General features: G+C 38.0%; 2 protein-coding genes, 1 non-coding gene and 1 pseudogene across 4 annotated transcripts in view; all 4 read left to right on the top strand.

Annotated features, from left to right (window-relative positions):
- Positions 1-12,819, top strand: part of LOC126020739 (farnesyl pyrophosphate synthase-like) — a 340,408-nt gene that overhangs the window by 111,509 nt on the left and 216,080 nt on the right. The window lies entirely within an intron of this gene.
- ASH1L (ASH1 like histone lysine methyltransferase) overlaps positions 1-12,819 on the top strand; it is a 178,512-nt gene that overhangs the window by 70,022 nt on the left and 95,671 nt on the right.
- Positions 310-451, top strand: LOC126021035 (small nucleolar RNA SNORA70). Its single transcript, XR_007499656.1, has one exon. It is a non-coding gene; the product is annotated as a small nucleolar RNA SNORA70 (small nucleolar RNA).
- On the top strand, positions 331-841 carry LOC126020813 (60S ribosomal protein L10-like; annotated as a pseudogene).

Raw genomic sequence — 12,819 nt, 5'->3', positions numbered from 1 at the left:
AAATTAATTATAAGAATTCCATTTTTGTAGGGATTGCAGTTGTTTTAAATCGTAGTTTCTTAAAAGGTGGATTAGGTTACCATATCTGAATTTGGGAGTTATATAAAATTTGTTAACAGTAAATGACTTCTGAGCATATAATGACCAAAAATTATTTCAGAATTAAGTAATGAATCTAAAATGGTTTGGGTGCAAAGGGTACAAGTAAATAATCCTAATGATGACAAGTGTCTTGATGAATATCTGGGATATTGGTAAATACCATCCCAGATAAAGTAGACTAGTGGAGGAACATATTTAAGAAGAGCGGTGCAGCCAATTAAGCCGACCATGCTCTCTGCCCTGTGGGACACGGTGTGCAATGGTTGCAGACAGCAAGCAAGCAGCCTCCTTGGTAGTGTACGCAGCCTGTGGCCTGTATGGGCTGTAATAAGGGACCTTGGAGACAGTCTTTATTGAAAGTTCCTATGGGTTCTCATTGACCCCAATTTCAGGCTCCAAACAGGTATGCTGGGAGCCTTTGGAAAGCCCCAGGGCACTGTAGCCAGAGTCCACATAGGACAAGTCATCATGTCCATCCAAACTGCAGAACAAGGAACATGTGATTGAGGCTCTGCGTTGGGCCAAGTTCAAGTTTCCTGGTCGCCAGAAGATCCATATCTCCAAGAAGTGGGGCTTTACCAAGTTTAATGCAGATGAGTTTGAGGACATGGTGGCTGAGAAGCGCCTCATCCCAGATGGCTGTGGGGTCAAGTACATCTCAAATTGTGGGCCTCTGGACAAATGGCGTGCACTGCACTCCTGAATGCCTCGATGTGGGCTCCTGATCTCTGCTCACCACCCCATCCTACTCACCACAATAAATCTTGGCTACTTTAAAAAAAAAAAAAGCACAAGTTTGCTATTTTAATATTTGTAAACTTTGTTTTAATTGAAGATGTTGAGTAACCAGTTAGATATCTAGTTCTAAAACTCAGTACATGTTTGAGCTAGAGACTGTGGGAGAGTTTTAGCAAAATAATTTATTACAAATAAAAGGGCTTGGGCCAGGAATGATAGCACAGCGGTAGGGCCTTGCACTCTGGTGGCCCAGGTTCGATCTCCAACATCCTGTATGGTCCCCCCGAGCCTACTGGGAGTGATTTCTGAGCAGAGTCAGGAATAACCCTGACAGCTGCCGTGTGTGGTTCAAAAACTAGGTAGGTACATAAAGGGCTTTTAGGAAAGATGGTTGGTAGTAGATCCTCAAGACTTATGCCTTTTTTTAACTAAAGCACCCAGAAAAATAGTGATTCTGTAAAACATTAAACACGTTAGGGTGGGGCTGGAGAGATAGCATGGAGATAGGGCATTTGCCTTGCATGCAGAAGGATGGTAGTTCGAATCCCAGCATTCCATGTGGTTCCCCTGAGCCTGATGAGTGATTTCTGAGCACAGAGCCAGGAGTAACCCGAGTGTTGCCGGGTGTGACCCAAAAATAAAAACAAACAAAAAAACATGTTAGGGGCAGGGAAGTTTCTCTCCTGCCCTGATCTCTAGATTACCTTGACCTGGAGTTCTCTGCAAGGATCTTAATTGAGGGGAGGTTTGTAGGTGGGAAGTGGGCATGGGTGTTGCACTCAGCTCTGTCAGGCCTTACTCCTTACTCTGTGTTCTGCAATCTCTCCTGGTGGGGCTTAGGGAGTTATATGAAGTGCTGAGAATCTAATCTGGGCAAACTCTTTGGAATCAAAAACGGCTTTGTGGGGCTAGTGACACATACATGTGGCTGACTCGGGTTCAATCCCAGAACCACATATGGTCCTAAGCACATTGTGGCCAATAAGCAAAAACAAACCAATTTTGTGGTCTCTTTTCAGTGAATCTTTTCCCTTGAAGTCTTGAACTTATGTGATTTTCAAAGCATGTTAACAATGTTCTGATGCATTTTGTTAGCAGAACAAAGAACAGAACAACAAATGAAATGTATAAACCATAATGCAATGAAGTTCTGTTCAGAACACCTAAATCACCCCAAATTCTTTCTATTGGCTCAAAATAATCCCCACAAATGTTTATTCTGTGGTTTCACCCAGTGCAAAAAATAAATAAATAAATAAATAAATAAATAAGAACAATAAATCGGAACCAGCATCACTTGCCAACAACCCTTTAACAATTGAACAACTTCAACTCTTTATATCCTCTTTTATTTGTTACCTCAACTTTTCCTAAATTTATGTCCTATGTTCATTATAAAATTTATTCATTAAGATATTAAGATTTGGGGCCGGAGAGATAGCATGGAGGTAAGGTATTTGCCTTTCATGCAGAAGGTCATTGGTTCGAATCCCAGCATCCCATTTGGTCCCCCGAGCCTGCCAGGAGCGATTTCTGAGCATGGAGCCAGGAGTAACCCCTGAGCGCTGCTGGATGTGACACAAAAACAAAAACAAAAAAATTAAGATTGGGCTGGAGTGGTTGCACAGTGATAGGACTCTTGCCTTTCACATGGCTGACTCAGGTCAAACCAGCATCTCATATGGTTCCTCAAACCAGGAGCAGTTTCTGAGCACATAACCAGGAATAACCCCTGAGATTACTTGGAAAACACCGTAATAGTGTAATTAGATATATTAAAGTGGAAATAGTTTAGTAAAATGTTATGTGTCCTGAATTAAGGTAGGTAGTACTAGAGGGAGATTCTTAGTAAGAATTGATAAGTGTAGCCCTGTTACAGAGAATTATGTGTAACTCATATATATTGCATAGATAGACTCTGGTACTAATAAAGGGTAGGAAAAGGAATGATTTTTGGGGGGGCTCTCCCATGTGATGCTCAAGGGTACCCAGTGGTGACTCTCAGCCATATGGGCTAGCAATTCATTACTATGGCCTAAGGGTTTGGTGTTAATAGGGCCTATAGAATCTTACCTAGTAATCTTTAGGGGCCTTTAGGGGAGGACTCCATTTAATGCTCTTATGATAATGTGGTGTCAAGTATCAGATTATTGTTGGTTACATACAGAGGCTTACATACTATCCTCCGTACTCAATCTATGGATTGGCTTTTTAAAATGTCCCCAAAATAATCTTGGGCTTGTAATTGAGTGGCAGTATAATTGAGAATCTGTAAAAAATGAATTTGAGTTTTATGCTGTGGGATGTATGTCAAACTGAAAAGAAATCAGCCCTGAAGATAGCATTATTAAATAAGCAAGTGGAGAATCTTTAAGAAGGAATGATCCTTTTTAGGATGAACATACTTCAATGGCTCTTGGAGTTGGTATTGTTTCGGTTTTGTTTTCAGGTAGGGGAGCTATCCTGACAGTACACAGGGCTTATTCCTTGCCTGCACTCATCATTTCTGGTAGTGGTAGGGTGGTTCACTGGAATAGCAGGGATCGAACCTAGGTGAGCTATGTGCAAGGCAAATGCGTTAGACTTTGTATTCTCTCTCCAGCTCCTTTATGTTGTAGTAAAGTGTACCAAGTGCAAACAGGTTTCTAGGGGAAAAGAATGAATAAGAAATGAGGAAATAGAGATGACTTCAGTTCCTACAACTTAACACTTTGTAGAAATTCTCACCAGTTTATCATTTACCTAACCTTTATATCTTTTTATCCTGTCAAGGAATTTGGTGTATCCTCAGAACGTGTAGTTTTTCATTCTTATATAGTTTCCCCCTTAAGTATAGAAAAACATAAGCTGTTACTTGAAGTTGAACATCAGTCTTCACATGGAAATCGATTCATAAACATTAATTGATACTGTTTTAAAGTACAAAAAATAGTTACTATACTGTATTCAGTGCCTATGATTGAGACCAGCCCTCTTGTATGCATAGCTTGTGCATCAGCCTACTGGATTCTCTGGCCCAGTTGTGACACACTTAACATGCACATTGAAATCTGGGTTCAGGTCCAGAGTGATAGTATAACGGATAGGGTACTTGCATAGTACACAGCCAATTCGGGTCCAATCCTCTGTACCTGATATGGTCCCGGACCCCTACCAGGAATGATCCCTGAGCACAGAACCAGGTTTGTACCCTCTCTTCCCCATCCCCTCAAAAAGTGTCTGAATCCCTGGATTCACTCCTTGGCACTACAAAAATAAGAGCAAAGATTTAAAAAATATACTTGACCCAATTAGCCTCAGGACAATGAAGAATCTGGGGCTAGAGAGATAGATTAGCACATAGGGTGTTTGCCTTCCATGCAGCCAACATGGGTTCAATCTCAGAGACCACATATGGTCCCCTGAATGCATATCCCAAACACTGCTGGGTATGCCCACCTCCCACCCCAAAAAAGAAAGAAAAAAATGACAAACCTGAAAAAAAAAAAAGAGGAAAGAGTGAGGAATTGTTACAGATTAGAGGTTAGAGGAAGACTTAAACATCACGTAATTAAAAACTATACCAATGTTTCATAGGTTTAATAAATTATATTGTTATACAAACTGTCAATATTAGGGAAAACTAAGGATTTATAACATCTGCTTTTTCTGTATTTAGATCTGACTCTAAAACTTAAACATTTTTTTTTTGTTTTTGGCCCACACCTGACAACACTCAGGCTATGTGCTCAGAAATCCCTGTCTGGGGGACCATATGGGACACCAGGTATCGAACCGAGGTCCGTCCTAGGTCAGCTGTGTGCAAGGCAAACACCCCACTGCTGTGCTATCGCTCCGCCCCCTGAGACTTTTTTTTTTAAATGACAAGTGGTAGCACAGTGGCTAGGGTGTTTGCTTTGCATTCAGCCAATGTGAGTTTGAGTACCAGCATCCCATATGGTCCCCTGAACCTGCCAGAGTGATTTCTGTGTGTAGAGCCAGTAGTAATGCCTGAGATTTTGCTGGATGTGGACCAAAAGAAAAATCAAATGATAAATTAGGAATAGAAAATTAGGAAAAATAATTTAGACTAATTTACTGAGTGAGTAGATAAGTCGTAAATGTTACTTGGATTGAAACATACATATTTATTGATATATTGATGTAAATTTGAGGAAATTTTATGAATAAAATCACTGACAATGAAAGGGATGACTATTTCTCTCTAGTCCTAGGCTAAAATCTTGAAATAAGAGTGAGTAAAGGAATTCTCAAAGCATTTGATAATTGTACTGTGAAAAGTTGGATGAAGAGCTGAAAAAGGAAGAAGGAAAAAAAAGATACTTAATCTTTTTCTTGTTTCATAGGTGGGAAAAGAATCAGTTTTGTACTAAACAAATCCTAGAAGGAGTTGGTGTTTCTTTCTTTTCTTTTTCTTTTTTTTTTTCTTTTGGTTTTGGGTCATATCTGGCAGCACTCGGGTTACTCCTACTGGCTCTATGTTCAAAAATCACTCCTGGCAGGCTTGGGGGACCATATGGGATTCCGGGATTCGAACCACTGTCCTTCTGCATGCAAGCAAACACCTTACCTCCATGCTATCTCTTTAGTGCACGGGTTACAAAATTTCTCACAAATCTCAAAGCATAAAAGAATGATATAAATGATGTGCATGGGGTATATTGTTGTATTTTTTTAAACATATGCTTCAGTCATAGTTGTCAAGTACTCGTTACTTGGACAATATAAATTTGAACCTCCTAGTTCCACTTTAAACACAGATTTTCTTTTTCATTTATGGTATTTATACAGTACAATATTATATATGTATCCTATGGCTTTCCTTTTTTGTTTGTTTGTTTGTTTGTTTGTTTGTTTTTTTGAGTCAAACTCAGAAGCTCTTGGGTATGACTCTGCTCAGAAATCACTCCTGGCAGGTCCAGTGGACCATATGGGATGTTGGAAATCAAACCTGGGTCAGCTACATGTAAGGCAAACACCCTACAACAGGGGTCTCAAACTCAATTTACCTGGATACCGCAGGAGGCAAAGTAGGGGGGATCCTTGAGTGCAAAGTCAGTAGTAAGCCTTGAACATTGTGGGGGTGTGACCCAAACAACTAAAACAAAACAAAACAGATTCCTCCAGGGCAGGGCCACAAAATGTTGTACAGAGGGCTGGAAACGGCCCGCAGGCTGTGAGTTTGAGACCCCTGCAAGCTGTGCTATCACTCCAGACCTCGTTTGTTTTTTTGTTTTTTTTTTGTTGGAGATGGGGATCATCCCAGACTGTTTTGGTGGCCCAAGGACAGCTCCCAGTCATAGTTGACACTAAGCGAGGCAATTTAATGCAAGGTGTGGTTGGTGCAATCAGGGCTATTGTGCTCAGAGGGCCACATGGTACTCTAGATGTAATGTAGGATTTTGTGATATAGCATATATGCTCAACCCTTGAATCATCTCTGTCCCCTGTGGGATTTTATTGAAGGTTGGGTGAGTTAAGTCGCAGAACAGACATGACTTAAGATCCTCGGAGGGATCATATGGTGCACCAGGGCTTGAACTGGGGTTAGCTGTGTATATAAGACAAGCAACTTGGGGCCAAAGAGATAGCATGGAGGTAAGGTGTTTGCCTTGCATGCAGAAGGTCGGTTTTTCAAATCCCGGCATCCCATATGGCCCCCCGAGCCTGCCAGGAGGTATTTCTGAGCATAGAACCAGGAGTAACCTCTGAGCGCTGCCGGGTGTGACTCAAAAACAAAAACAAACAAAAAAAGACAAGCAACTTAACCCCCTATACTGTCTCTCTGGCTCCCTTGTGTTTTTCTAAATAGGACTTCCTTTTCTCTAGATTACTTTCTGTAAGACTACAGTATAATGTATAACATAAAACAGAAGACTCTGGTGAACTAATGATACTGTTTGGAGAGATAAAAGTTATATGCAGAACTTTAACTGTGTTGGTTGGTGCCCCTAACAATCATGTTCTTTAAGACTCAATTATACAAGCAGTCTAATTCTTGAGACCAGGGTTTCTGCTTTCACTCAGTCCTTGTTAACTAATTTTATATATTTTGTGATTACTTTAGACTTGGAAAGAATTTTTGATGTTAAGGGCCAGAGATTTCCAGTTCATGGCTGGCTGCACATTCCTGAACCTGTGACCTGATTTTTAAAATGGGGAGAACTGTAGGATAGATAGGTTTTGTTTTGTTTTAAGTTTCTTTTTGGAAGGGTAGGGGGTGGGTAGCAATACCTGACTATATTCAAGGGCTTTAATTGGCTTCTGTGTTTGGGGACCACTTTTGACAAGCACTCTTATCTGCCCTAGTATATTTTATTCACAGCTTATAAACTATAAACAGATTTTGGTACATTATTGTCAATACTGATAACCATTTTTTCCCCTAAGCATATGTATTCTTTTTAACTGAAGAATATATGCATCGATTAGAAGTTTCTGAATTGGTAGAGATGAAACTAAAACGTGTGGTGGTTAGTGCAATTCTGGGAATTTCTAGAGAAATTCCACGTAATTTATCCCATTTGGGAATTGTGAGAAATATCCTAATTAGTGGAAGAAAAACTGATTCTTAGCTTAGAAATCGCCAACACAAGCTCTGAATCATTCTGTCTTGTAATGCATTTAACTGATGAGTCAGATGAAATGTATTGCTTTCAGTAAGTATATTTCCCACAATTGGAAACAGCTGTTGTTATCCAGAAGGCAGCTTTTATCTCAGAATTTAGCTCGTTCAGAAGAAGCTTTAGGAATTTTTTAGAGTTGCAAACCAAAATCATAGATTCAAACTTTGAACAAAATAACTTGACCAAAGGTTTCCAGTTAGTATAACATTCTAGATTCAGATTTGTATAATAACATTCGTTTTCATTACAACCATTTTTTTTTTTTTTTTTTTTTTTTTTTTTTTTTTTTTTGGTTTTTGGGCCACACCCGGTAACGCTCAGGGGTTACTCCTGGCTATGTGCTCAGAAGTTGCTCCTGGCTTGGGGGACCATATGGGACACCGGGGGATCGAACCGCGGTCCGTCCAAGGCTAGCACAGGCAAGGCAGGCACCTTACCTTTAGCGCCACCGCCCGGCCCCTACAACCATTTTTTACTTAATATCTACAATTGGCTGGTCATGCTCAAGTAGACCTCTGAGGTTATTCCTAGTGTAGTAGTTGGAACACCTTGTAGTTCTGTGCTAACCTGGGCCTCTATGCAAAACGTGCTCCTGCTGATATCTCAGGTCCTATTTATTTTTGATTTTTGGGCCACACCTGGTGAAGTTCAGGGGTTATTCCTGCTGTGCACTCAGAAATCGCTCCTGGCTTGGGGGACCATATGAGAAGCCAGGGTATCTAACCGCAGTTCATCCTAGGCTAGCACAGGCAAGTCAGGCGCCTTAATCGTTTTTGCCACTGCTCCATCCCCTCTAGGTTCTATTTAGTTGCTGTTTTAATAAACTTTGCTCAGTAATAAATGGCAAAATTAGAGTCTTCTTAAAATGCTATAACATACTTTAGATTGAGAAATTTGAATGTTAAAAATAGTTTTATGTTCATGGTGGGCTGTCCCTGGATCGAACTCAGAGCATCACATATGCAAGGAATTTAGTGTTGTGAGCTACATCACCAGCCCTTTGTTCTATGAATTGCTGATTGAAATACCTTCTAGAATGGCATAATTAAATGTCTTTCAATAAGTTACTCAAAGATAATTCTAGCAATAGAAACATCAACCTACTCTTTCAATCTAGTTCTTGGTTACTTGGATCTTTATTCATATCCCTAAGAGGATATGACTTAAGTTCATATGGTAGCAAGTTATCAAAGTTTCAGTTGTGGATTTAGAAGAAAAAATATACATTTAATACAGCCCGCTGTTGGGTTCATTCTTTGTGTTCCTTTGCTCTTTTACACTTGAAAATTCCTTTGTTTTTAGCCAAGGATACTCAAAGTATGGTAGTTAAGTTGACTGTTTTCTTGTAGCTACCTTCTTTTCTCCATAGAAAAGATACTTTTATTAGTGGGAATTTTCTGTGTTCTGATACTTTTGCCCATTTGATTTTCCTTATATCCAGGCATCTATAAATTTACTACTATCTTATTGCCTTAGATTTGCATCAGTTTTTCTTAATGTATATTAGATTTTTTATCAGTGTAGACATCAATTTTATCTTGTAGACATCAATTAAGATCTCTTGTGACAATTTCAGAACTATTGTTTTCTTGTTTAGAGGTTTCAAGTTCTTACCCTTTGTAAGCCAGTTCGGTTCTTTTTGTTTTCTTCAACTTTGACATTCGTATCCGTTATTATTTTCTTAATGGTTTTACTGTAAAAATACTCTTTTCTCTGTTTTGTCTTAATTTGACAGATGTTTCTCCAAAATTCATTAGCTAATCGGCAAATAATATCCAGAAACCCTACTTTAAAACTTAAATTTTAAGAGTCTTTCATATTTTCAGATGTGCTTTTTAATTCTAAATTCTCTCTTCTAACTTTTATCTCTTTTTGGTTTACCCTTTACTAATAGTTGACTTTTTTACATGTCTTTTCCAGTCAAAAAAAAAAGAATGTACTTGTATTGATCAACTTATATTTGTCCTGATCTTCAGTTTTGGGTATTTCTTTTGTGATCTGTAATTTCTACTTTATTTGGATGAAATTTATAAATATTTTTGAAGCTGTCATCTGATAAGACAGTAATGCTTCTACCTAGCATTTTTGTTTGTTTGTTTTTTGTTTTTGGGTCACACCCAGCAGTGCTTAGGGGCCACTCCTGACTCATGCTCAGAAATCACTCCAGGCAGGCTCGGGGGACCATATGGGATGCCGGATTCGAACCAATGACCTTCTGCATGAAAGGCAAACACCTTACCTCCATGCTATCTCTCCGGCCCCTACTTAGCATTTTTTTGAAGTTGACTATTTTACTTACTCTGTTTACTTCTGAATTATTTTTAATCATTCAGCTTTGTACTATATTAAAATGAGGGAAAACAAGAATTCTCTGAGTTCTTAAAATTGATATATTTGTCTCCATGTGCTCTCTTAAGAGTAGCAGATTTTCTTAGGCTGTAATATGTACAGATATCTTGTCCTGTTTGGAATGTAAAGTTCACATATCCTTCTGGATATATTTATAGTGACTACCAGTGATAGAAAACCAAACATTTGCCACTCAATAGAAACATCAGAGCAGAGCCACCTAAGCAATCAGTATTAACCAGTAGAGGAAAGAGGAAACTACTACTTTTTTCCCTAATACAAAGTAAACAGAAATTTAGACATCTTGTGGCCTGCCTTGCATCCATCTGGTTTTATTCATATAATCCAGGTCTCAAACCTGGAGGACCTATGGTAAAGAATCTGATATAGGGGCCGGAGAGATAAATGGAGGTAAGACATTTGTCGTAGAAGGACAGTGGTTCAAATCCCGGCATCCCATATGGTCCCCCGTGTCTGCCAGGGGCGATTTCTGAGCGTAGAGCCAGGAGGGAAACCCCCCCCCCAAAAAAAAAGAAAAAAGAAGAATCTGATATATTTTATATATACTTATTCCAACCTTTAAGTTCTGCAAGTGTTGGAAGTATTAGTTTTATTAGTACTTTCTAATTGGATGTATTTTATTTACTGGTATACCTTGATAAATGCTAGAAAGTTCAAGTTTCTAATTGGGCAGAATTTCTGCCCAATTATATATTTTATGTATTCAATTCCTATGCATTTCAGTGGCATTATTATGTATATTATCATGGTCTGAAATTCTATGACAGTCTCAAGGAGTTAATTTATGTATAACAATATAGCATTTATTAAAATCAGAATTTTTATGTCAATTTGGAATGCATGATAACTATGTTAAATAACTATGTTAGAGGACTTTATTAGATGTACATTTTAATACACAACTTGCCTAGGTCTTAGTTTAATTCATAACAGAGCTAGGAGTCTAACTCAGGGAACCTTACTTCTTATTTCACATACTTAATATTATGTCATAGTCAAGTCTACATTACATTTTGTTTTAAATATTAAAACATAGATTTAGTTGTTTTTCTTGAAACTGATATGCTAGTTCTTTGCACATTTTCTTATTCTCCAACCACCCAGCTGCTTGGCACTTAAACAGTATTTTTTTGGCAGTTGAGGGTAATACTTGAATTTCATTATTTCTGTTGCTAAGACAATATTCATATGCTTTTAAATATCTTTAATAAGTTGTTTACTCTTGCATATAAGTTTATATCATCATTTTCCTGTTTTAAACTTAATTCTCTATATCATTAGATAATTTTTTTTTCTAGATATTCTCATCCTTTCTTTTAAGTGCTGTTTTTAGCTGAATTAAGGGCCTAAATTTGACAAATACTAAGCCATAATGATTTGTATCTCAGAGATGCAAATTTACTTTCTTTGAATATGGAATATTGTTTAGAGCAGCTCTGCTCTGTATAAACAGGGAATTCAGACATACTTTATGAAAATCTTTCTAAAGAAAGTTTTATTTCAGTCTCCTATTAAATCTTAAGAATAGGTTGCTGGCCTCCATTACTTTCAGGAAATGAAAAATGGCTCAAAAGCTAAGTGAGCTAAGCCATCTCTTTCTCAATTGTTTCAGTTTCTCAGGAATTGCTGTACAATGCTGCCAATAACGATCTCCGGGGATCTGACCCCCATTCCACCTCCCACTGCCTCCTCTCCAGCTCCAGATGCCACCAAAAGAAGGAGCTTTGAAGAAAGTGCCTGTACCCTCTTTTACCCTGAGGTGGGTGAGGCCAGGCAGGGTGATTCTCAGGATATCCTGATGATCAAAGGTATAGTTGAAGCCTTCATCAAGACTTTCTTCAAGATGACCAAGAAATTTGGGAATCCTGGCCAAATAGCCTAGAAACTCAAGACAAAGCTCAAGAATGGGTGGCACAAGGCAGATGAATGTAGTACATGATGACATACCAGACCCTAAATAATAGCTCCTTGAGGGTAGAGATTATACTGTCTTTATATCTCTTCCCCACCTCATGATGTTAGTGTAGTACCAAATATATAAACTATACTCAATTAATGTTCGTTTCTGACAGAGACTTTATAAAAGTGCTCTCCATTTCCTCCTTTTCTTGTATCTAGATTGTTTTCCCATTCATAGCGCTAGACTTGGATGATGTCTCAAGCTTCTTGGCCAATGTTGTCTTCTGTCTTGGTTTTTGTGTCTGAATAGGAACTATTTATCTAGTACATGAGTTTCTCAGGATTAATACTTACTGTCTTCACTGATGTCTGGTTTTACTTCTCATTTTATTGTGGTATTTAGCTCTTTAATGGAAATTTTAACAAGTCATAGTGTAGAGGGATGTATTATACTATTGGTTTTTAATCCCTTAATGCCAGTTTTTAAGATTTAACAAAAATAATCTTTCCTCTTGATTAGATCTTCCTCATCACTGTTTCTCAGAAGTAGGATATACTTATCACAACATCAATTTTCCCCAAATCTAACTTGGTAACTCTTGCCTGGCAACACAGTCTTTTATCTTGTCTGAGTGGTTTTAATAAAGTTGTGATGTGATTAAGGACACTGTAATAAAAAAAAGATACTATGTAACTAGAATATAACTAGAATAAAACTTAAGGTTTAGTATTTCTCTTAGAGAACGGGGAATGGATACTTAGCTCCCATCTTTAAATATTTGATTTCTTATATCTGCTATTCTCTACTTATAAGGGTTTTATTTTCTGTTAGAAGTGAACATTTCAAAGTACTATTAATTTTTGACATATACTAGATGGACGTTATATATTCTCAATAGCTGTCTTTTTAGATTGCAAGGGGTCTACTAATCAGAACCAAGTATATTTTACACAAGAAACTTATCTTTCCTAAACAACATACATATTTTTTGAGCGAGTAAACGTGTTTAATTATGCTTCATTTATTCTGTATTAAAGGAAATTTATTCTAGTTCATACTTTAGAATATAAATAGAATGATAGA

This window comes from Suncus etruscus, chromosome 10 (genome assembly GCF_024139225.1).
Source record: "Suncus etruscus isolate mSunEtr1 chromosome 10, mSunEtr1.pri.cur, whole genome shotgun sequence".
In the NCBI taxonomy this organism is placed as follows: domain Eukaryota; kingdom Metazoa; phylum Chordata; class Mammalia; order Eulipotyphla; family Soricidae; genus Suncus; species Suncus etruscus.
The sequence above is the reverse complement of the archived record's forward strand: the minus strand, read 5'-3'. Positions and strand labels throughout refer to the sequence as shown.